The sequence below is a fragment of the Prionailurus bengalensis genome, chromosome B4 (assembly GCF_016509475.1).
Source record: "Prionailurus bengalensis isolate Pbe53 chromosome B4, Fcat_Pben_1.1_paternal_pri, whole genome shotgun sequence".
NCBI lineage: Eukaryota > Metazoa > Chordata > Mammalia > Carnivora > Felidae > Prionailurus > Prionailurus bengalensis.
Genome location: NC_057358.1, coordinates 1469690 through 1492245, shown reverse-complemented (window position 1 = coordinate 1492245; position 22556 = coordinate 1469690). Strand labels below are relative to the sequence as shown.

General features: G+C 48.8%; 1 protein-coding gene and 1 non-coding gene across 2 annotated transcripts in view; one reads left to right on the top strand and one right to left on the bottom strand.

The window, feature by feature from the left end:
• ADARB2 (adenosine deaminase RNA specific B2 (inactive)) overlaps nucleotides 1-22556 on the top strand; it is a 422811-nt gene that overhangs the window by 79710 nt on the left and 320545 nt on the right. The gene's annotated exons all lie outside the window — the stretch shown is intronic.
• Nucleotides 21233-21317, bottom strand: TRNAQ-UUG. The gene has a single exon. It is a non-coding gene; the product is annotated as a tRNA-Gln (tRNA).

The following is a 22556-nucleotide window of genomic DNA, read 5'->3' as shown; positions in this document are numbered from 1 at the left end:
GTCGTTCCCGCTAGAGGCCGGGATGGAGGCCCCGCATGCTGCACAGGACATGGGCTACAGTGGCTGCATTTGTGAGCCAATAAACTGGATGCGTGAAGGACGATGAGGAGTGGGGAAAAGGTGCTTCTGGGAAGGGAAGAGATGGTGAGCGTCGGTGTTGGGCATCGCGGGGGCGACGGGCAGGGACGTTAGCCACGTGGCGTTGCCGGGGTGGAGAATGAGCAGGTCTGGGACCCCCCAAGAGCTGAACCAGAAGTCACAGAGTCTTCCACAGGTCTTTCCACTGGTTATGTGGATGTGCACACAGATCCTGGTGTGAGTTTTACTTTGGTTTGAGAACGTCCTCAGACCAGGTCAGGAAGCTGCTGCGACCTGACTTGGTCTCAGGTCTGTGTATCTCCTTACTCTTTCAAGGACACAGGTGTGAGGCTATTGTCTGGAAGGTGGCTACATGGGCATCTTCTACTGTCTGTTGCCACCCAGTGGCATTGATGGGGGGCAGTGGGAGCTCCCCAGGCCGAGCCCTCTCCGGGATCTGCAGATCCGTGCATCTCCCACCCTGAGTGCATCTGACCCGTCAGCGAGGGCGTCCTCAAGAGCTCTCTGGTGGTTCGGCCCCGCCTGAGATTTTAGCACCAACCCAGTGAGCTGAGCCCCAAGCAGACTTAGGGGAGGGATGGTTGGTTCACACCGAGTGGGCCCCCTACCTTTCCTTCCTCAGCCCCTGCAGACAACTCTTTTCTGGAGCAAATTTCCCACATGTTGGGATTTTTTGCCAAATATCTGATTTTTATACATCCAGTAACCACGTGAATATCTTACATGACCAGAAACTGGAATCCCACACTGGGTTTCCATCTTCTGTGGGCCTGTTTGCATAAACATTACATGCACTTCTGAAAAAACTAGCCCGACCAAGTCGCACTTGGAGAGTCTCTGGGCACCCTCTCCTGTCCTACGCTTTAATGTCAACAACACGAAACGGAAACCCCGAACCTCAAAAAGAGAAGTGTGATGTCAACGCCACCTATCACTTGACCCAAAAAGTCATTTCAAAGGCTCCCCGCCCTTTGTAAAAGTGTGAGACCATCCAGCGCGGGGAACTGTGTGCTGCTCCTCTTGTACAGGCAAGAAAAATTCCAGGCACAGCAGCGTTATCACGGGCTGTCCACTCCAGGCTGGCGCCCGGCAGGACAAGACAAAGCTCTCGTGACAGCAGCTGGAACAGCCCCACATTTCTCTGTCACTGCCTATGATAACCCGTGTCACCACCAGCGTGTGCTCACTTTGCTTTCTCAAGGAAAAGCTTGAGCTCTGCTGCTCCTTTGTCCTTCTTCCCTCGGCGCCCCCACCCGAGCCGCGATGGCCAAGTGAGGTGATAGATGTAGGCAGCTAAAAATAGTTTGTTTTGCATGTAACATACAAGCAAGTGAATAATTTTCTTCTGTAAGCAAGATGCCCGGGGACAGGGAGAGCTTGGTGGCGGTGGCAGCCAGGGGACGTTGATGGAGTGCTGCTCCCAGCGCAGTAAATCAGCAGCGGCGTGGCTTGGCACCATTGCAAATGCTGCTGCAGCCCGCAGGAAGAAAATATCAAAGCCCCGGAGAAATACTTCCTGCATTTAAAAATTGTGTTGAGCTCTTTGTGGTTGACGCAGGGAGTGGATCATTTATCCTCGGCCTGTGTAAACGGCATAACGGATGCCGTGGCTCCCTGCATTTGCTGTTCCCACCCCCGCCTTTCAGGTAACCTGGAGTCCTGTTGGTGTCTGCTGCGCCCAGGGGAGCAGAGACCATCGCGTGTGTAATGAAGCCCAGGCAATGAAGCTCAGGAGGGCACCTTCCGCACCCAGGGCAGCACCCAGCCCCTCGCGGGAAAGTTTTCGGGCACCTCTTCACTGCCACCCTCTGCCTCCCAATCCTTCTCGGAATCGGGCTTGGTGATGGGAGGCTGGGTCTCTGCAGAGTTTCCCAGAGTGCCTCTCAGCAGAAATGGTAGGATGGGAGGACTAGAGAGGTAGCCGGGGCCTGGAGAGCTGTCCGTGGTGCTGACGCCCATGGAGGCAGCCCGTGGAGATGCCTCCTGGTCTCCCCTGCTCTCCAGGAGCTCATGGGCTCCTCCTGTACCTCACTCACGCATTTCTTCACCTCCCGTGAGGAGGCAGGCACTGGGTTTGGGAACTAAAATCACTATGTAATCGATGAGCCCCCCTCCTGGTGACCCGGCCCTGTTCTCTGGTCTGAGAATCTAACAGATTCAGCATAAGACAACGTGGTGAGTGAGTGAGGGCGAGAAGGGCCACTAACCTTCGATCCCTACATGGCTAAGTTTATATGCAAAGACTTTATATCAAAAACCCCACAAAAGGGAGAGTTCAGTACCTCCACTTAAAAAATCATTCATTGCTCAGGGCACCCGGGTAGCTCATTCGGTTAAGCATCCAACTCTTGATCTTGGCTCAGGTCGTGAACTCACGGCTCATGAGTTCAAGCCCCGCATCGGGCTCTGGGCTGATGCTGCAGAGCCTGCTTGGGATTCTGCCTCTACTTCTCTCTGACCCTCTCCCACTTATACTTTCTCCTTGTTTCTCAAAATAAATAAAATTAAATTGTTTTTAATTATCAATGCGCTACACACAGGACTGTGTTTTATACTCTGTTTTTTGCTGTATTTTAGGGCATGTCTTACTTTAGATCTGCACATTGGGTGAAGCAGATGTGTTAGAGTTTATTAGAGTTGAGTTTTAAATTCCAAGTCCATGGCCTCAGTTTCCTGATCTGTATAGTGGGGAAGAGTTCCCATGCCCTTGTTGATTTGGAGGGTTGCCTCTTAGCAGTGGGTTTGCACACAGTGGTGACCAGTTAATGCTGACATTGTTGATAACTGAGTGAATGAGGGGCCAAGCAGGATGGCATTCTCCTGGATTTAGAGGAACTCCCCCAGAGTGTCCCCAAGTCTCCCCCAGAGTGTCCCCGAGGTTCTGGCTAGGAGACTGGGGGAGTGGGGGTCCATGAGTGTGTGCGTGTTCATGGGGGACAGTCTTGAGCTAATCTGATATTTTGAAAACTCCAAGGTACATTGTATTTATTGGAGGCAGGCCAGCTCTAATCAATGTGTTTTCCCTTGATTTTGTTTACTTTAGAATAAATTATATCAATACCATGTTTTTGTTCTGATCCAATGGTCTGATTGGCAGTAATATATGATTTGAGAAATGAGAACTGAGGAATTCTTAATTATAATAAATAAATACTTAAATAAATTTGCCAAAATGTTTATGTGGCTCCCTTTAGCTTTTGATGGTTTTTACCAGTATTTAGCTGGTATGTCCACACAGCTGGTATGTCTGTTCACACAGACATGGACACTGAGAGGGTCCACATTCCTTCTCAAAGGCCAAGTTCACTGGTTGCAAGAACATTCATGGTTAACAGATACTAGTTGATTGTTCATGCCATAAGTCATTGCTCAGTACCTGCCCTGTACCAAGCATGGCTCTGAGTGTCTTTGGAAGAATATGTACAAAGTCTATGTCCTTTGTGAGTTTCTGATCTCATGCAAGTTCTGATTTTGATTTCTGAGCTTTAGGACCAAATTATCAAAAAGATGTCATTAATGACAGCGAAACGGGGAACAAGATTTCTGGTCAAAAAAAAAAACAAATCAGGAGCAAATCATAAATGTCAAATTTGCACATACGAGGTGAAGTGTATAATGATACATAACCATTCAAAGCAGATTTTTATACCATTTACAGAGAAATTGCTTTAGCAGGCTGATTAGGGAAGCAGAATGAGGCAGGTCCTTGGCTGCTTAATTAGCAGGAGCCCAGATGCATCTGGGGCCAGAATTGTCCCAGGAAGTGCTTTCAAAACAAAGATGTGAGGAACATGAGGAAACTGCCACATCCCAGACCCACACCTCCCAAGAGCTGATGAAATGTAGCTCAGCCTGCTCTTTTCCCTGTGATTCTCACTCCAGAATCCAATAGCTCCTATGTCCTAGAGAGAAGCTTCAGGCTTTTCTGTCCTTTGAAAAACACACTGTGGCTTCAACAACACTATGTGCAGCCCACACCATTGGCTTCTAGGACTTTCCAATGAACTTGGCTACTCCAGGTTTGCAAGCAGAGGCCAGACATGAGCAAAACCAGTTCCTAGCGTTGCTCTGATTGAAATTTATTGGCTTTTACAGCTCTTTTGGGGTTATCTCATTCCTTAACAATGCCAGATTTAGATTTAGGTGCCCTAAGACTTTTTTTAAGCGAATTATTTTATATCAGGCGACAAATAACATCACAAGTGCCCACACTGGTAACTCGCGGCTTCCGCATTAACGACGGGCATTTTTGTGTCTTTGAATGGTTTTTTGGGGGTTTATTGAAACTTTTCTGAATGTGGCTGATTCTTACCTTTCAGCAAGAGCGTCTAAGAATGAGGAGAGAAATCATTTTTCCCCTAGAAGCTGAACTTTTTCTGAGTTCACAGTATCCGTTAGCTAGGAATGCATTTCAGGATCTTGCTATTTTAGTCAGGTGGGGGTGAACAGCATGTGAGCCGTTCGCGGCGCTGTCTTGCTTGGAAGTCCCCTCTCACGCTCTCCACTTTCTATTACTAAACCTTACTTTCTGCCATTAGTCTCCTCGTAAAAAGTAATTTTTCTCACTGATGTATTCTTCACCTGACACACAAAAGCGGAAAGCGTGTCATGCTACAGCTCAGTGCTGTTTCCGAGGACGTCCCATAAAATAGTTGCGGGTAGCAGGCATGCATGTGTGCGAAACTACGGGTAACGCACACCGTACAGACGCACACGGTGGTCGGACAGCCGTGTGAGCCTCCAGCCAACAACAGTGCTCACTTCTGCCTGGCCCTTTATCTGCGGAAAGTACAGGTCGGCTTCTACATGTGGTTCTGAGAAGCCGCCCTTGCTACTGTCTCGCTCAATTCTGTTTCCTCGCCATTCAAGTCAAAATGTTAATGGGCCACCTGAGCCCCTTAGCCATGATGGGCCGCAAGGTCTGACGCCTGCCTTTAACCTTTACCAAACAGCAGAGGTGTGTGTTTTTGCTCATCTGGCACCTTTCAGCGGTCTGCTTGCAACATCACCATTGAAAGGGAAAAGTAATCTCCCCCATCCAGCTTGTCATCCTTAAAAACTGAGCCCTAGCAGAGAGCTTAAATTTAATCCTGTCCATCTGAGGACTTAGACCATGACCATCAAACATAAAATTCAAGACACTTAAGCTGAATTTCTTCAGAAGAACAATGTTCAAAAACTGCCTACAGACAGAATAGGTTTCCTTGGGAGAAAGAGGAAAGGCACCATGGGGGCGGTGAGTTCCCCACCACTGGAGGTATGTAAGCATAGCTAATGTGCCTTGGGCCAATGGCATCCGAACATTTGTGAACAGTGAGTGAGTTGTTCTTCTGACCCTGCCAAACATGATGCCCTGTGGGGTCTGAGGTTCACTATGAAGGGGCCGCATTGAAGGCCACCCTGTCCCAAGGGCAAACCTGAGGATTTGACCCTGCTCCTGGGGGCTCCTAATGTTCTATAATCTGGGGCATTGGCAGAAGTCAGATGTGGTGCCCAGAGCTTTCTCTTTTCAGTGTAGGGTGAATATTTCCTCACGTTGATGATCATTGATCATTGATGAGAAATGCTTAGTCCAAGGACCACATGGTTCCGGAAGGCAACCAGGGAGAAAAAATACCAGCTCCGACCAAAGCTAACGGCATCTCCCAGGACCCCACAAGGCTGTAGGGATGGCCTTGTGGGGCCATCTGCAGCCAGCCAGCAACCACAGCACTAGCTCTGAGCTGTCCCAACCAGCCAGCCCCAGGGAATGGTGTGTGGGGGCAGAGGGAAGGGAGACCGTGTTGTCCATGGGGCCATGGCTCCTCCCACTCTTCTAGACCTTTCTGACACTACTGAATGCACTTTTAAGGTTGTTGCTACCCCAGCTGCAAAAAGCTTGACTGTAATGAAGGATAATTGACCCAATTCTCCAAAACAGAAGCTTCCTGAGACCCCTCCTTCCCAACTGGCAAACTGCGTGACTGTGGGCCAGTCAGTGAAATTTCTCAATTTGATTCCAAAAAGGGGGACCCATTATCACCTGCAAGATGTGTACAGGAATTAGAAACACCAGAACACCAAGAAACCGTGTTAAGCACATAGAAGATGCTTAGAGGCTGGCAGCTCTTCTCTTGGCTTAGTATCAGTCTAACCACTTGGCCTTGTAGACATTGAGCCAACAGAGGAGCTGTGCCCTGGCTCTGGAAGCTTCCAGAAGAACAGGCTGGACCAGGAGCCACGGTTCATGACATGTGTGACCTCAGAAGGAATACTGGGTCCAAAGTCTCAGTTACTGACCCGGGAACTGATAACAGTAAAGTGATCTGCTGCTCAACAGGGTTGTAAGAAGCTGTGTAATGCAGCTGGGACATAACGAATAATGTTCACCCCGTAGTCAACGCTTGAGAAATGGTAGCTCAAAATATAATTCCTTTCCTATAATTGGCCTGGAAAAAAATACTAATGAAGTAGAACAATAGACTCTGCTTTATAAGGTCTCGATTGAGTAAAACTGTTTAAGAAAGCATGCCGTTAGCAATATCCATTATAGTTTTTATAAATGCCATTTTTATATTAATGCTAAAAGATTTATTTGACATCAAGTTGCTCAAATATATGTACTTTTGGCATTTAAATTAACTTCTTGTCCCAAACTCTAAATGGGGAAATATGTCACCTTTTCTCAAACAATCAAGGCTCATTGTTAATTCAAAAGTTAATGACATTCCAAGGCTATTTCCATATATTGAAGTGTAATATCTACATCTGTCTCCCTTCTCTCCCAGAATGATTAAAAGTTGTTTCATTCTCATTGGGTGTGGAACTTGACAGGGTAATTCAAGAAATACCATGGAAGGAGGAAAGGAAACTTTCCATTGTTGTACAAGTCCCCTCCAGGTTAAGAACAGTGACCAGGGTCACCAAAGACCCGTTCCGCCCCCAAACCTCAAAGGTTTTATCTGCTGGTGGAAAGAGTTCCACTCTCCCTGCTCATCATGTAAAAATATTTGCTGGTTTTCGTTCAAAGCCAGACACATAAGTTTGCCATTTTAATTTCTATTTTTCCGTCTGGCAATGGATCCAAATAGCTTCAGAAAAGTAGTCGAAGTGTGTTAGGAGGCATCCCAGACCGGAACGCGGCTTGCTTCACTGGAACGTCCTCTGACGTTCCTCTGACGTTCCTCCACATCCTCTGACATGCCAGCTGAGTAAGGAGGCAAATCACTCAGAGTGATTATTAGCACATCATCATAGGAAAACGCGATTCAGGAATGACACCAAGATTATACCCACGTCCTCTGGTGGGATACCAGTCGTACCGAAGACCGTCCTATGGAGGACGTGAGGTTAGCTTGTGGTAATGTGTCCCCTACATTCTGCCATGGACTCCGCTTCACTCTTTAGTGTCATGGGAAAAATGAGTCAGTTTATGGAAATACTCGAAACCTTGAAAGCTCTATATTGAGTGTAATTACTTGACAAAATCTCTTCACCGTCTACCCAAGAGAAGCACGTGTTTGCTTTCTCAAGGGCGTACTGGGTTTCACCAGACGGGTACTTCCCAACGGGTGGCCCGATGCCGGCAGCTCTGTGCGGTCAAGCTCTGATCCAGGAGAGGCGCACCCTTATAGGACGACACTTGTAGAAGCACAATCCGTGAAAGTTCTGCTCTTTCCTGCCCCCGGACGGGCCCGGTGTAGAAGTGGAAGAATTCTCTAGAAACAGGGCGCACGCCTTCGCTGGCGGTATCTGCTGTTTCCGGTTGGAGAGGCATTCGCAAAAGCCTCTCCAGGGTTCAGAGCAAAAGGCCTCGCTCAGCGGCGCCCTGCTCCGCTCTGTCATGCTGGGAACGCCTCCCTCAGAGATCTCAACATACCTTGAAAGAGCATGAAGTCACAATGGCAGTGTTCAGGGGGAAAGGCTGGGCCTTGTAGCACCAAAAGTTAAACAAAAGTAACCAAACATTGTTGGTTGGAAATGTTCAAATTGAGTGAGTTCAAATGGTGCCCCCTCGGGGTTTTCTGACGGGGGTGGTGTTGTTGACGCGAGCTCATGCCCACGTCTCCAGCAGCTCCGACCTGAGCTCCTCCCCGCGGTAAACGGACACCATCCATTCCCTTCCGCGCTTTCTAAGCAACCGAGCCAGCGCTTACCCGTTTCTTTTGGGGCCTCTCTCCCGTCTGGCCCCGCTTGGTCCTCGTGCTCCTAATGAGCTCTTTCTCATATTATTTATGCTGGAGGCCACTACCTAATCTAAAATTATATTTAAGAAGGAGCAGCAGGGCTCCAAACTCGTGCTCAGAATCCCCTGGGGAAAGTGCGCAAATTCCCACGCGTGGACCTTGAGGCAGCGATTTGTACACAACTCAGCAGCCTTTATTTATTTCCACTAACTCGGGGCTTCCTCACGACGGCGTGCTTGATAGCTTGCGCGCTCGCTGAGAGGCCTCCGGGTGAGTGGAGTGGTGCTTTGATACCAACACCAAGAACCATCCGGAGATGAAAACGGAGAGAGGTTCAGAGAAAACCACAGTCTTTTTTGAGGGAAATGTGAGGGAAGATGAAAGGCACCAGAATCCCCCCGTGAGAAATGCAGAGAGATGGGGAGAGCAGCCTAACGATGAGTTTTAATTCTGGGAGAGACGCACGGCCAGCTGTTTCTGCTCCGGGAGGAAATACACCTGCGGGAGGAGGAGTGGGGCTTTCAGGGCAGGGACGCCGCCCTGAACGAGTCTCGGCGGACAGCGTAGGCAGGATTTTCCCTCTGGAAATTTCAGAGGTAGGGACGTCTGAGCTGGGCCTCTAGCTTGGTGCTCTCCAAGGGCAAATCTGACATAAGGGCTTTCTGGCGAGCACAGGGAATGTGACTGGGAGGCTCACCTCATATCGGACGGACGCCCCTCGGATGACGTAGAAGTTGTGTGCGACGTGCACCTGCCGAGTGCTGGGTAGATCACCGCCGAGCTCACTAATTCATCCCCCGCACCTTGCGGACGGACAGGTTCCCAAATCCAGTTACTGAACGAATCCACGTGTGAACGTTGCACCCTAGGACGTGGTTTAAATAATGAATGGAGATGACGTGTCTCGGGATAACCTCTTACAATTTTGTATATTTTTAAACCTCAGCAACCGTGGGTGATATAACCGGAGGTGTCAGTGTTAAGATAAATGCAAAACTGTAAACATGCCGTAAACTCTTTCACGGTACATTCCGGTCTTCCAGGTTTACAGATACACTGCTTTTAGTTCGTATGTGTAGGATCCCGGAGGAATGTTTGGGTTCATACCCACTTTCCGGGGCTTTACCCACACTTTGTAACTTCTACGAATATACATTGGTTTGCTTACTGCGTCTAGCTGTGGCACTGAGCGGATTACTGAACACAGACGAGAAAGATTAAGAAGCATTTGTTTTGGAGTGTAACTACTGGTTTTTATGAGAAGCTTGCTAGAACTACTTAAAGGTGGATTATTGATGAGTACCTGCACATTTATATTGCTTTCAGTTAACCAGTATCGGCTGTTCTGGTATTGAAATGAATTCAATCAAAATACTATTATTACACATGCATGCACCCTTTTAAAGCATCTCAGGGAGGAAGGAATTCGAAATATTGTGGTAAACATAAATTAAGTGCAGCAATGTCGCTCTTCTGGCAGAACCGGCTCCAACCACTGTCCACAACTGAAGTAATAATAACCTGCAAATCTCAGAAGACAGTCCTTCCTGGGCAGGAGGGCTGGCCAGGAGGAAGGATGTCCCTGGTTTGGGGCCAGCGGGCTGTGCGCCGTCTGACCGTGGAAGGTCACTGCTAGGTCCCCGTCCTAGAGGACCAGGGTTGACGATGACCAGGCGTTCGAGATCACTTCCGTTACGTGCCATGGAGAATTTCAGAAGCATCCCTGCTGTTGTTGCTTTTTTCTCGTACCAGACGTCTCTGATGTGCTGTGTCTGTGCCCCGATTTCACAATATAACACGCTAAACTCGAGTCTCGTCACTGTTGGGTTGAAGTTTTGGCTGGTAGGTTGAGGGCAGTAACTGGTCATTTGCAATCTGACAGCAGAGCAGGCGAGGTCACACGTGTGTTCACACGTAACAGGTGTGGAGGGAGGAGGGGACACACTTAGGGGACTGTGCTTGGTGGTGACACGGGCGGGGAGGGAGGACGGAGCAGGAGCTCAGCGAGGCGATGCCTGGCATGGTGTGTGTCGCTGTGGCCCCAGGAAGCAGAGCCACGTGGCCGCTCAGGGAGGCAGAGGAAACGTACAGGTCACGGGGAGGGGTGAGGTCTTGTGTCATTCCGTGACGGCACGAAGGGACTGTCTGAGAGTCCCGTGCTGTGTCTACAGCACATGCCCTGAAGGTCAGGGAGGGTTTGCTGTGAGACCCGACTTCTCAGGGTCTGGGGTCAGTTATCTCCCACCCAAGCCCACCAGACTGGTCTCCACAGCCCGCTACGACTCAGCCCCACGGCCCCTGCGTAGGACCAGTTGTGTGCACAAGTGCTGGCACTCTGGGTTATCCTGGCCTGCGTGAGTGTGCCGGAGTGTGCCCGTGCATCGTGTGTGCGAGCGATTGGAAGGAGAAGCTTGGATATTTGCTAAAAGCAGTTACGTTTCTAAGATTTACAACTTTGCAGATAAGCAGTGTTGCATTAAAAGCCTTTCAGTCCTGCCCCTGCAGATTCCACTTTTCTCTGCAAAAATGGACACGTTTCTCTGGGACCACACGTGTGGCCAGCTCCTCCCCAAGACGTGCTCGGCGACGCCTTTCAGTAGCGGTTTCAGAAGCGGAAACTGAATTTTAAGGGAGACAGTAATTTTTATACAATTTCTGTGACACGAAGTGTCTTCCAAAACAACTATAATAGTCTGATTAAACCCCACTATCGCTGTCACAAATCCCCATGTAAATGACGGATTCCGCCCATTCCCCTCCCGACCCCGCCCCTCTTGTGCCACTGCTCAGCGTGGCTACGTGGTAGGGACACTTTGCTGTGTTCTGACACAGTGCGTCCGAAGGGTTATGTGACGTCGGAATGAGGCCAGCTGGCTCTGCATCCAGACCGCGAGGTCACTAGGAATGGAACCTTCCTGTAGCACTCCGGGCGGCCTAACGGGAAGGGCACGGGGGGCAGGGACTGTGAGTGCCCTGCTCCCCACTGTCCCAGAGTCCCAGGGCCTGGGGCAGCAGGTGCTCAAGAAGCACTACGGGGCGGAGGAAGGGAGACAGGGCGGACCCCTCCCAGCCTGGCCGGAGCCTGACCTGTGCGAGTGCTGGGTCAGGTGTCGGGTAAATCGAGAATCCCACACGTGGCATCTGTGGGAATACAGGCTGACGGATGCCCAATCCGCGGCTTCTGCACACGGACAAAGCACTTCCGCCACCCCCAGATCGGAGTTGCTGTGGACGAGTGAGGACCCAGTAGTTGACCAAGACTAAAGAGCAGGTCGCCCCTGTGTTCTAAAGCACAGATGCCCCGTCTCCGCGGACTGAGTTTCCTCCCCGCACCGCCAAGAGGGGGCACCCTTCTGTCCCGGGACGCGCCCGGACACGAGACAGACGATAGCGTGAGCCCCGCCGTGCGCCCACCTCCCTTGCCCCTCCGTATGCTGTTTCCTCCTCACCATGTGAAGGTAGCTCTGCATTTGTGCCCCCTCCCACCGGAACGGGAGCCCCATCTGTCTCACTCATCGACCTGGAGCACTCGGTGCCCAAGGCAGGCCCGTGGGGAGCACTTGTGACACGTAAGAGAAAGTGAGGGCCTCCTACTCCTGCCTGGCCACCTCTTCCACGTGGACGGCAGCCCCAGGAGGAGCAGTGGCTGCAAAGGTCTGACACAAGATGCACGCCCAAGGGACGGAGGCTGGACAGGTGAGGTCAGCTCCTCTGTCCTGACCCCGGTGTCACCCTCACACCCGACGCTCTCCTCAGAGTTTGTTTCATCCAGTGTTGGGAGCCGGGCTACCGGGCTAACAACCCCCATGGGATTCACAGGCGGTGGCTCAGAAACAGCTCCCGTGGTTCCTTCCGGGGCCGCTAGACACAACCTGGCCGTGTCTCCCAACCTCTCCCCTCCCAGAGTCCTTGGAGAGAACTTATGTTGTGCTGTCGTGTGTGTCTCAGATCCCAAGCCCCGAGGGGTTTGGAGAAGACAGGCGGCCCTCTGGGACAGAACAGCTGTCCGGAGGAGGAAGGGACTGGACACGCGTGGAGGGGCAGAGAGAGGACGCGGAGATAACGTGGATATAATAACCCAGACGCGAATACATGGATGTCTGTGGCTACTCGTGAGGCGCTGGCACCTGGTGGGGCTGGCTGGGTGGGAAGAGGAAGTAAAGGTAGAGAAGATCCATTAGGACCCATTGTGGACGCCAGAACATGATGGTTCTAAATGACCCACGGCTGTTCTAGAAAAGTTGTTCAGAAAAAAAAAATATTTTAAGAAGGGCACCTGGGTGGCTCAGTGGGTCAAGTGTCCGATTCTTGATTTCAGCTCAGGTCATGATTTCACGGTTCATGAGTTCGAGCCCCCTGTCGGGCTCTGTGCTGACAGCGCGGAGCCTGCTTGGGATTCTCTCTCTCTCTCTCTCTCTCTCTCTCTCTCTCCCTTTCTGTGCCCCTCTCCTGCTCTCTCTCTTTCTCAAAATAAATAAATGAACCTAAAAAATTATAAAACTTGGCCATTAAAAAATCTTTTTAAAAATAGAAACATTGTTGGGGCGCCTGGGTGGCGCAGTCGGTTAAGCATCTGACTTCAGCCAGGTCACGATCTCGTGGTCCGGGAGTTCGAGCCCTGCGTCGGGCTTTGGGCTGATGGCTCAGAGCCTGGAGCCGCACGGACCAGGGGGCAGCTTTGCCGTCGTGGTCTCAGAGCTTAGCTTTCTCGTGTGAACAGAGAAGATGAAGATTTGAAGACAAAACTTGCTAAATACAGAGGAGCATGCATCACTCGGGGACACTGGAGAGAACGCGCTCCTGGGGAGCTGGTGCGGGTTCTGATGTGTTTCCTCATGAAGGAACTTCCCCATGTCAAGGATGGCGGCCTCCATCTGGCCCACAGTGAAGCCCTGAGAACATAAACATCCTGCACTTTCCTGCCGTACTTTGTACCCACCCCAGTCTCCAAGGCCCTCGTGAAACGAAGCAAAACCCTGGCCGCTTGCCCAGCTCTGCCGTGAAACTAAAAAGCACGGGCTGATCTGGGGTGGAAGCTCCAGCCGCCAGGAGCACCAGTGGGCCAGCTGGACACGTGGAAGACAGCCCCGGGCAGCTAGAGCGCCAACGTCCAGCACGAGGCAGAGCCGGGGACAGCCGTGGAGGCAGTTTGATTTGCGCGTTATTTGCGGAAGAGACGTAGACGCCCCAGCAACGTCCTCCTGTGCCCCTTCAGTCCACGGCGGGGCCAGCAGTGGCACCCGGTTGGAAGAGTAAGGATCCGTCGGGACTGGAACTCATTCCCCTCCGTCTGGCGGCCTCCCATGCCGCGGCGCGATTCCGTCCCTCCCGTGCACGGAACCGAACTGGAATCCAGGGCGGCTGAGACGCACCACCGCCGTTCGGTGGAACGTTAGAAATACATTTTTGTCAGCAATGGCTTCGGGGGGAAAGCTGTAATTAAATTATTCTCCTGTTTTAAAATATCTGTTTGTCTTTCTGATGTAGAGCAGTGCCTTATTAAATCCCTCCCCGTGCCCTCACTGCAGCAGAATTCCAAAATGTTTTGAAAACATTCCTTAGAGCCACACAACAATAATTAACAGCCTAGCAAGCAGCTGATAATAACGCAGCCTAATGTCGGCAGAACACAATTAATCACGGAAGGACCCATCGCGCCGAGGATTTACGCTCGGTTATCATAAAGCACTGATGAGGCCCCGCTGGTCCTTTACGACGTATGCGCCAAGTGCATCTTCCCCCCTAAGCGTATCGAGAGGAGCAGAAGGAAGGCTGGGAACACTGTTTCCTAATGTGTTCACTCTCGCCCCTGCTCGCCGGTGCTCTCCAACGGTGGCCACGTCCCGGAGAGTCCACAGGGCCTCTGACCTCCCCGCGGGGCCGCACGCGGCCACACACAGACAGCGGGCTGATGGCCATCCCAGCCACAGGAAGAAGGTCCGAGCTGACCCAGGAAGTGTCTGCGGGGGTGCTGGGTGGGCAGCTAGGTGGCAGGATTTCTCCGCTTCATGGCCGTTGCCACCTGGTGCCCCTGCTCTATGCCCCACGACACCTCACAGAGCCTTCAAGCTTAGCACCCCAGGGGGTTCCAGCAAGTTCAGCGGCCAGTCCCGGTCATTGTGGAGAGCTTTTCCAGAGGCAGTAGCATACCCGCCATACATAACTGTTCAGAATTCCAGCCTGGAGGCAACCAGCACGTAGACATAGAGACGCCTAGTGCCTCGCGATGAATGGCCCTGCGCAACTCACTTTTTTTGCTCTCAACAGGCTGACTAATGTGATTGATGAAAACCAATATGGCAGGGCGCCCAGGGGCTAAGTGTCTGCTCCGGCTCAGGTCATGATCTTACAGTTTGTGAGTTCGAGCCCTGCATTGGGCTGTCTGCGGTCATCGCCCACTTTGGATTCTCTGTCTGTCTGTCGGTCTCTCTCTCTCTGCCCCTCCCCCACTCACTCTCTCACTCAAAAAAATAAATAAAATTTTTAAAAAAGAAAGAAAACCAATGATAGTAAATTAGTGTCATATTAAATGTAGTCCACACTTGTCAGTTCCAGACACGTGCCTCCTCACATAGACGACTGAGTAAGCCCAACCTAGGGTAATGCACCGCCCTCCAGGGACCCAGCAAGGAAGCAAGGTGGGGAAGCCAGGGGGGTGGAGACAGAGCTCTGGGGCACAGGGTCCGCGTTCCAGGTGAGCACAGGTTGGTGGAAGGGGACAGGTTTATGCTGCTATAATTCCACTGTCTATCACGTATCCACATGTGTTAGAGACGCAACATGGAATGTACATGCTAGTAACCATGCAGGGTGACGAGGGCAAATGGAAGTGAGCGCACGGAGAGGGAGAAACGTGGACCCGCGAGAGGGACGCGGGGCAGAGGAGGGAGACGCCTGCAGGGACGGGGTGTTTGGGCCACAACCCGGTCTGGGCGTGTTTCCAGCACTGTAGCTGGTGCCTCGTGGAGAAGAAATGTGCATTTTGGACAGCTTCACCTTGTTTTCTTAGTGTAGGGGGGACAGGCGATTGATGGGACAGACAGAAGGCATAGCAAGAGGAGCAGTAGACGGAGGAGGTGGGAGGAGACCCCCCCACACACCACATACTCCATCTTGTCCAACAGGCAACCTCTGTGCCTCTTCGTCTCCTAGGACGAGTGAGCCACACAAGCCAATTCCAGCAGAAATCTAGGAAGTTTAGATTGCACGACCACGGTGTTTGCATGTGCGGCTAAACGTCCACACAAGGGTTTACTACTAAAAGGCTGGTGTTTTTATACTTCAAGTGAGAGTCCGCACGATGTCTGAGATTTAAGTGTAAAGTCAAAGTCATGTCACTAGACCCTGGGCTGTGCCCTTCACCCTCCCGCGCACATGAGAAGGGCTGAGACAGAACAGAAGTGAAGACAGAAAGGCAGTCAAGACACAGAGCTGGTAGGGCTTCTGTCAGAAAGGAAGGCAATCTTAAGTGCGTGGATCAGCCCTCCTCCCGAAATGCAGTCAAGTGCCCTGTGATCACCAGAGTCCTGTCATGTCTCAAGTTCTGTGACACAGTCTTCCAGGATTCAAATCCTCAGTAACTGTGGCTAGAAAAGCAACCTCTGAATCGATCAATCAATCTGAAGCTCGTCAACCCCTTCTTGCGCACATCCAGTTATGAAAATGGATGAGCCCGGCCCGGTCTTTGCAGAGCCAACAACCCACTTCAGGGCGAACCGAGTGCCCATCACACGTGTGTGGAGACCAGGCACGTGGGGACCGGGACACCGGTGGGCCGGAGCACATTAGGCGAGCAGGGGAGGCAGGCCACGGCCGGGAGAGGAAGTCATTAGGGGGAGGCACACTGAGGACTTGGATGAATGAGAACAGACATAAATAGGCAGAACAGACACTTGAATCTCGTTACTGGGATGCACGGTCGGGCAGGTCCAGAATCCACAGGCTACTTTGTGAATACGTGTAACTGGTCACGGCAATGACGGACATCCGCGAAGCCTCTGGCCACCCCGCCACTTTCCCGATGGCCCCAGCAAGCCATCTAGGTCATTCTTCCCTGCCGAGCTCAGGTTGGGCCACAAAATACCCCGAGAGACTGGCAGTTGTGAATTGAACTTGGTCTGCCCATGTGATGGCTGCAAACTCCCGCGTGCGCAGACAGCCCTGCGCAGTAGACAGTCACAGGTGGAGGAGAAGGGTCAGGCAGGCAGGAGGGGAGGTCACACCTGAAGGTCAGGACAACCGGAAGACAGCAGGCCAGGTGTGGGGTCGTGCTGGAAATCCAGGGAGGATTGCTACCCAGCCAGGAGAGCGAGCACAGAAAGGGTGGGGAACGGGGAGGCCGGCAGGAGCCGGGGTGGAGGAACAGCCCTCCAGCCGGCCTCGCAGTGTGAGGAGCACGGCAGCTGGGGATCAGGGAAGAAACGGAGAGTTTAAACCAGAGGTTGAGCTTGGGAGGACCCTTTGAGATCTTTAAGACACTTGAAATGGGCCATGGGGGCCCAAAGCACCCAAGGCTATGCTCGAGCATCACCCCTTCTCTCTGATTGTCGATAAGGCATTTCTCAGCCCCAAATCTTGCCCCCAGTTTAGTCTTGCTAAATGACAATTTGATGACGCCTCAAAAGTCTTCGTGGCTCCCTGATTCATAAAGAAGCAAGTGGAACCCCCATAGCGTGCCACTCCAGGACCCCACAATGTAATCCTAGAACACAGAGCCAGCCCTCCCAAATCTGGTTTCCTCAGCAAGACACGCCCCCTGTTGCCCACGACCCGAGGTCCAGATCAAAGTCCCTGTAAGCTGGTCCCTGCTGGCCCAGCCCTAAGCCACCTCACCCACTCGTGAGGGGTCATTTGGTCTGGATTTTACACTGACCGCCTATATCCTAGTTACTCATGAACAAGGGTCCCTCAGATGAGGGCAAAGGGGATGACTTAGCCTCAGTGTAACCGCTCGACGCAGCACCTGAGTTAAGTCCGTAAACTGTGCTATCTTACGACAGACTCCGTTTTGTATCACAGAAAACGAGCTAGGAAAACGTCTCTCGGGATTCAGATCTCAGGACTGATCATTAATTCTGAATAATTCATAGAGGCATTTTGCCAATTCGGAACAGGTACACATAAATTCACATTTTTCCAGAGGGCTCAAAACATTGTCAACAGTGGGAATAAAGCACTAGAGACCTCTCTCCATGTGTATTTTTTTATTTTATTTTTATTGAGATATATGTTATTTTAATTGGTCACTTGCCTCTTCTTGAGTACAGATAGCCTGTCACCTGTCATTTACCTTTAGATCTTTTATTCTGAATCAAGAAAAATCTCAAGCACTTACAAAAGCTGGCTTCTCTTCGTAGTTTACTTCCTTTTAAAGTACTTTCTTACCTTTCCAGACTCTGAAGATGAAATTAGAAACCATTTCGCTCCTGCATCTTGGTAATGAATAATTATGCTGTCATGCAGTGCCTAACTATTAATTACATGACGGCCTTTTTCATTTCAAGGAGTTATTTAATAATTTTTTTAATAAAGAGTTACATATGTCAGTCTCTTAAAAACATATCAATCAAAGTTATTTTCCAAGGTGGGGAATTGTCGTCACCTCGTGAGGATTCGCTTGGTCTGTGATTATACGCTTCACCAGTGTGTGTGTGCTTCTCCACGCTGAGAACTGTCAGCACCGTCTGGAAAACCAGGGGTTCCCCGACTGCCCGCGCCCGCATCCGCAGACAGGAGGGCAGGACACACACACGATAATGTGTGTGGTTGCTGTGATTCAAATCACCAGTTGGAAAGCCACACTGGAAAAAGGCGAGTGGTGCCTGTGGTTCCGTCAGAAAAGGTGGGGAGAATCCGAAATGGTCTTTAATGGTGAAAACTGGAGGCTGTCTGGATTCTTACCCCGAGTCCATTTTCGACCAGCTGAGTTACCATGGGCAGATCATTTCCCGTGCTTTCCCTCGTTAGCATCAGGCACTAGATGAGGGAAGGATAGTGTAAACCTCTCCGGGTTGTTTGAGGAGTGGATGTCATGCCGTGCTTTACAAATATTAGCCGGCTGCTGGAACGAGACTTCGCCCCCGCCCTGGGTACTCTTAAGGGTAAAGAAAGCCTAGTCCTGGTTCGCACTCGGTGGGGGACTTCCATTCCACTCAAGGAGACACGAAATCCATACACACGGCAGGAAATCTGACCTAAAATTGCTTATTCACTAATGACAGAGCAGGTAATGAGGGTGAAACAGGTTCCAGGGAGAAATCACTCACTGTGCATGAGCACTGCACACAGGGAAGCCTGAGGAGGGGTGGGATTTGGTGCCGAGAATGGAATTCTGTGGTGAGTAAGAAAAATACAGGCTCAAGTGGGCTATGCGAAATCTGGCTTTGTAACAAAAATGTTCCCAAAATATCACTGTGTACATCCTTGCTTGAGTAGAATACAGTGAGCGGAATTCGAGTGGTGAAATACAAACCACGGAGACTGTCACTTATGCGTTGCAGGGTTGCCGAGATATCATTTACATGCTAATTATTTTAGGAAATGTATAGAGTTGAACAGCGGTCACCACCAGTTGTAGGTCATCGCTGACGCGGGAAGCTCCTTCGTGCCCGCTCGCAGTAAATCCCCATGCCCGGCCTCAGCCCTACACAACCCCTAATCCACTTTCTGTCCATATTTGCCTCTTCTGGACATTTCGTATGAATAGAATCAGGCACTATGCAGTGTTTTCCTTCTAACGGCTTTCCTCCGGCGTGTGTCTGAGATTCATCTATGCTACAGCACAAGTTCACCCTTCCTAGCGGCCGAGTGGTGTTCCATGGTATGGATATACCACCTTTGGCTTACCCCTCACGGTTGATGGACATTCATGTTGACTCCAGCTCTGGTCTATAAGGAACAGCGCCTCTGCGGACATTCCCTTTCATATCTCAAGACAGCCACATGCTTTCAAGTCCCTTGGCAGATTCCTAGGTGTGGAATTACTGGGCTCGGTGGCAAGAACACATTTAACTATTTCAGAAAGTACCAAATCGTTTTCCAAAGTAGCTGTGCATTTTTAGATTCCCAACTGCAATATGTGAGGATTCCAGCATCTCCACATTCCGGCCAATACTTGGTGTCTTTTGTCTTTTTAATCAGAGTTATTCTACTGGGAGAGTGGCTTTATCTTATTATGGTTTTATTTGCATTTCCCTAATGACTAATGACATTAAGCATCGTTTCACGTTCTTATCTGCTTTCTGTATGTCATCGTTGGTGGAATCATGACTCAAAATTTTACTGACTTTTTACTGGATTTTGTCTTCTCATTATTGAGTTGTAAGATTATTTATGTATTCTGGATAAAATCCTTTATCAAATATGATAGGAAATACCAAAATGTTTCCTCCCCATTTGAAGCTTATCTTTTATTTTTTTATTTTTTATTTTTTTTAATGTTTATTTATTTTTGAGACAGAGAGAGACAGAGCATGAATGGGGGAGGGTCAGAGAGAGAGGGAGACACAGAATCTGAAGCAGGCTCCAGGCTCCGAGCTGTCAGCACAGAGCCCAACGTGGGGCTCGAACTCACGGACCGTGAGATCATGACCTGAGCTGAAGTCGGACGCGCAACCGACTGAGCCACCCAGGCGCCCCTGAAGCTTATCTTTTCATTACCTTATTGGTGTTTTTTTGAAGCTTGAAAGTTTCGAATTTTGATGAAGTCTAATTTTAAGATTTTCCTTTTAAGGATAATGCTTTTGTGTTGTGTCTTAAGAATTATTTGCCAAGTTCAAACTAATGAAGTTTTTCTACTATGTTTTAATATTTTTTTACTGTTAAATTTTTTTTTAATTTTTAACTATTATCTTTAGGTCTATGATCCATCTTGAGATGATATTTGTGTATGGTATGAGGTAAGGGTCTCAGTACATTTCTTTGCATGTGATCATAAAACTATCCCAGAACCATTTGTTGAAAACACTGTCCTTTCCCTGTTGAATTGCCTTGGCACATTTGTAGAAATTAGTTTCCCATAAATGTAAATATTTATTCATGAACCCTCAATACTGTTCAATTAACCTAGATTACTGTGCCTTTTCAGTAAGTTTGAAATCAGTTAGTGTAAGTTTTCCAACTTTGTTCTTATTTACAGAATTGTTTTTTTTTTTTTTTTTAATTTTTTTTAATGTTTATTTATTTTTGAGACAGAGAGAGACAGAGCATGAATGGGGGAGGGGCAGAGAGAGAGGGAGGCACAGAATCGGAAACAGGCTCCAGGCTCTGAGCCATCAGCCCAGAGCCTGACGCGGGGCTCAAACTCACGGACCGTGAGATCGTGACCTGAGCTGAAGTCGGACGCTCAACCGACTGAGCCACCCAGGCGCCCCCAGAATTGTTTTGACAATTACATCCCTTGCGTTTCCATATACATTTTAGAATCAGCTTGTCACTTTCTGCAAAAAAAGAAACAAGCGTTCTGGGATTTGAGAGGGATTTTGCACTGAATCCATAGATCAGATTGGGAAGAATTGTTGTTTTGACATTATTGAGTCTTTTAATCCACAAGCATGAAATATCTCTTTATTTACTTAGATCTCCTTTCATTTCTCTTAGCAGTGTTTTGTAGCTTCCGGTATGCAAGTCTTGCCCTTCTTCTGTTAAATTTCTTTCTAATTATTTTTGTTGCTCTTATAAACAGAGATTATTATGGGCGTATAAAAACACACTTGATGCGCCTATTATTAATCCTGTGTTCTATAATCTTGCTAAAATCACTTATTAGTTCTAGTATTTTTTTCTATCAATTCCATTAGGTTTTCTACATAGACAATACTGCCATTTGCAAATAAACAGGGTTTTTTTAATGTTTACTTATTTATTTTGGAGAGAGAGAGCACACGCACGCAGGCAGGGGAGGGCAGAGAGAGAGAGAGAGGGAAACACAGAACCTGAAGCAGGATCCAGGCTCTGAGCTGTCAGCACAGAGCCTGATGTGGGGCTTGAACCCACGAACCGTGAGATCGTGACCTGAACCAAAGTCAGATGCTCAACCAACTGAGCCACTCAGGCACCCCAAACAGTTTTATTTCTTTCTTTCTATGTGGAGACCTGGATTTATTGATTGATTGGTTGGTTTGGTTGCTGTTTGTTTGCTTCTTTGTGCTTATCCCACTAACTGGAACCAGCAATATAATGTTGAATATAATGTGAAAGTGGACATCTCTTCCTTGTTCTTGCCCTTATGGGAAAGCATTCAATCATTCGTGATAAACTATGACATTAGATGTGGGTTTCATATACGCTCTTTTTCAAATTGACAAAGTTCTGTTTTACTCATAGTTGCTGAGAGATTTTCTCATGAACGGGTATTGGATTTTGCCAAATACTTTTTTCTGCATTTATTGTGGTAATCAATTATTGACCTTTATTTGATTAATATGGTGCATCACATTAATTGATTTTCGTATTCCAAGCCACCTTTGCATTACAAGCATAAATCTCACCTGGTTTTGATATATAGCCTCTTTATACGGTGCAGGATTCAGTCTGATAATATTTTATTTATAGTTTTTGCATCCATACTCATGGGGGATGTTGGTCTCTAGTTTTCTTTTTTGTCCTATCTCTGTGCGGGGCATCAGTAAACATTGGAACTATTGAATGAGGTGATAGTTGCTTCTTCCTCCTCGATTTTCTGAAAGTCTTTGTGGAAAATGGCTATTATTTCTTCTTTAAATATTTAATATGTTCACTAGTGTTACCATCTGAACCTAGGCTTTTCTTTGTGGAAAGATATTTTTAATGATCAATTTAATTTTGTAACTTGTCACAGGTTTATTCAGATTTTCTATTCCTTGTTTAATCACTTTTGGAAATGTGTGCATTTACAGGGATTACTCCATTTCATTTAAATTGTCTCATTTTGAAAGCAAAGATGTTCATAACATTCTTTTGTGATCCTTTTAATTTCTATATATTGGTGTTAATGTCCCTTCTTTCATTCTTGATTTCAGTGATTTGTGGATTTTGTCTTTTTTCCTTGATCAGTCTCTCTAAAGACTTGTCAATATTGTTTGATTTTTGTTCATTTTCTATTTCATTGATTTCTGCTCTAATCTTTATTCTGTTTGACTTTATTTTGCTCTGCCTCTTCTATTTTCTTTAGGTGGAAGTTTGGCTTCTGATTTGAAAACTTTCTTCTGTCTTGATAGAAGTGTTTAAAACTATCAATGTGATACTTTTCCTTTCATTCACTTCAAAATATTTTCTAATTTCCCTTGTAATTTCTTCACTAGTCCATGGGTTATT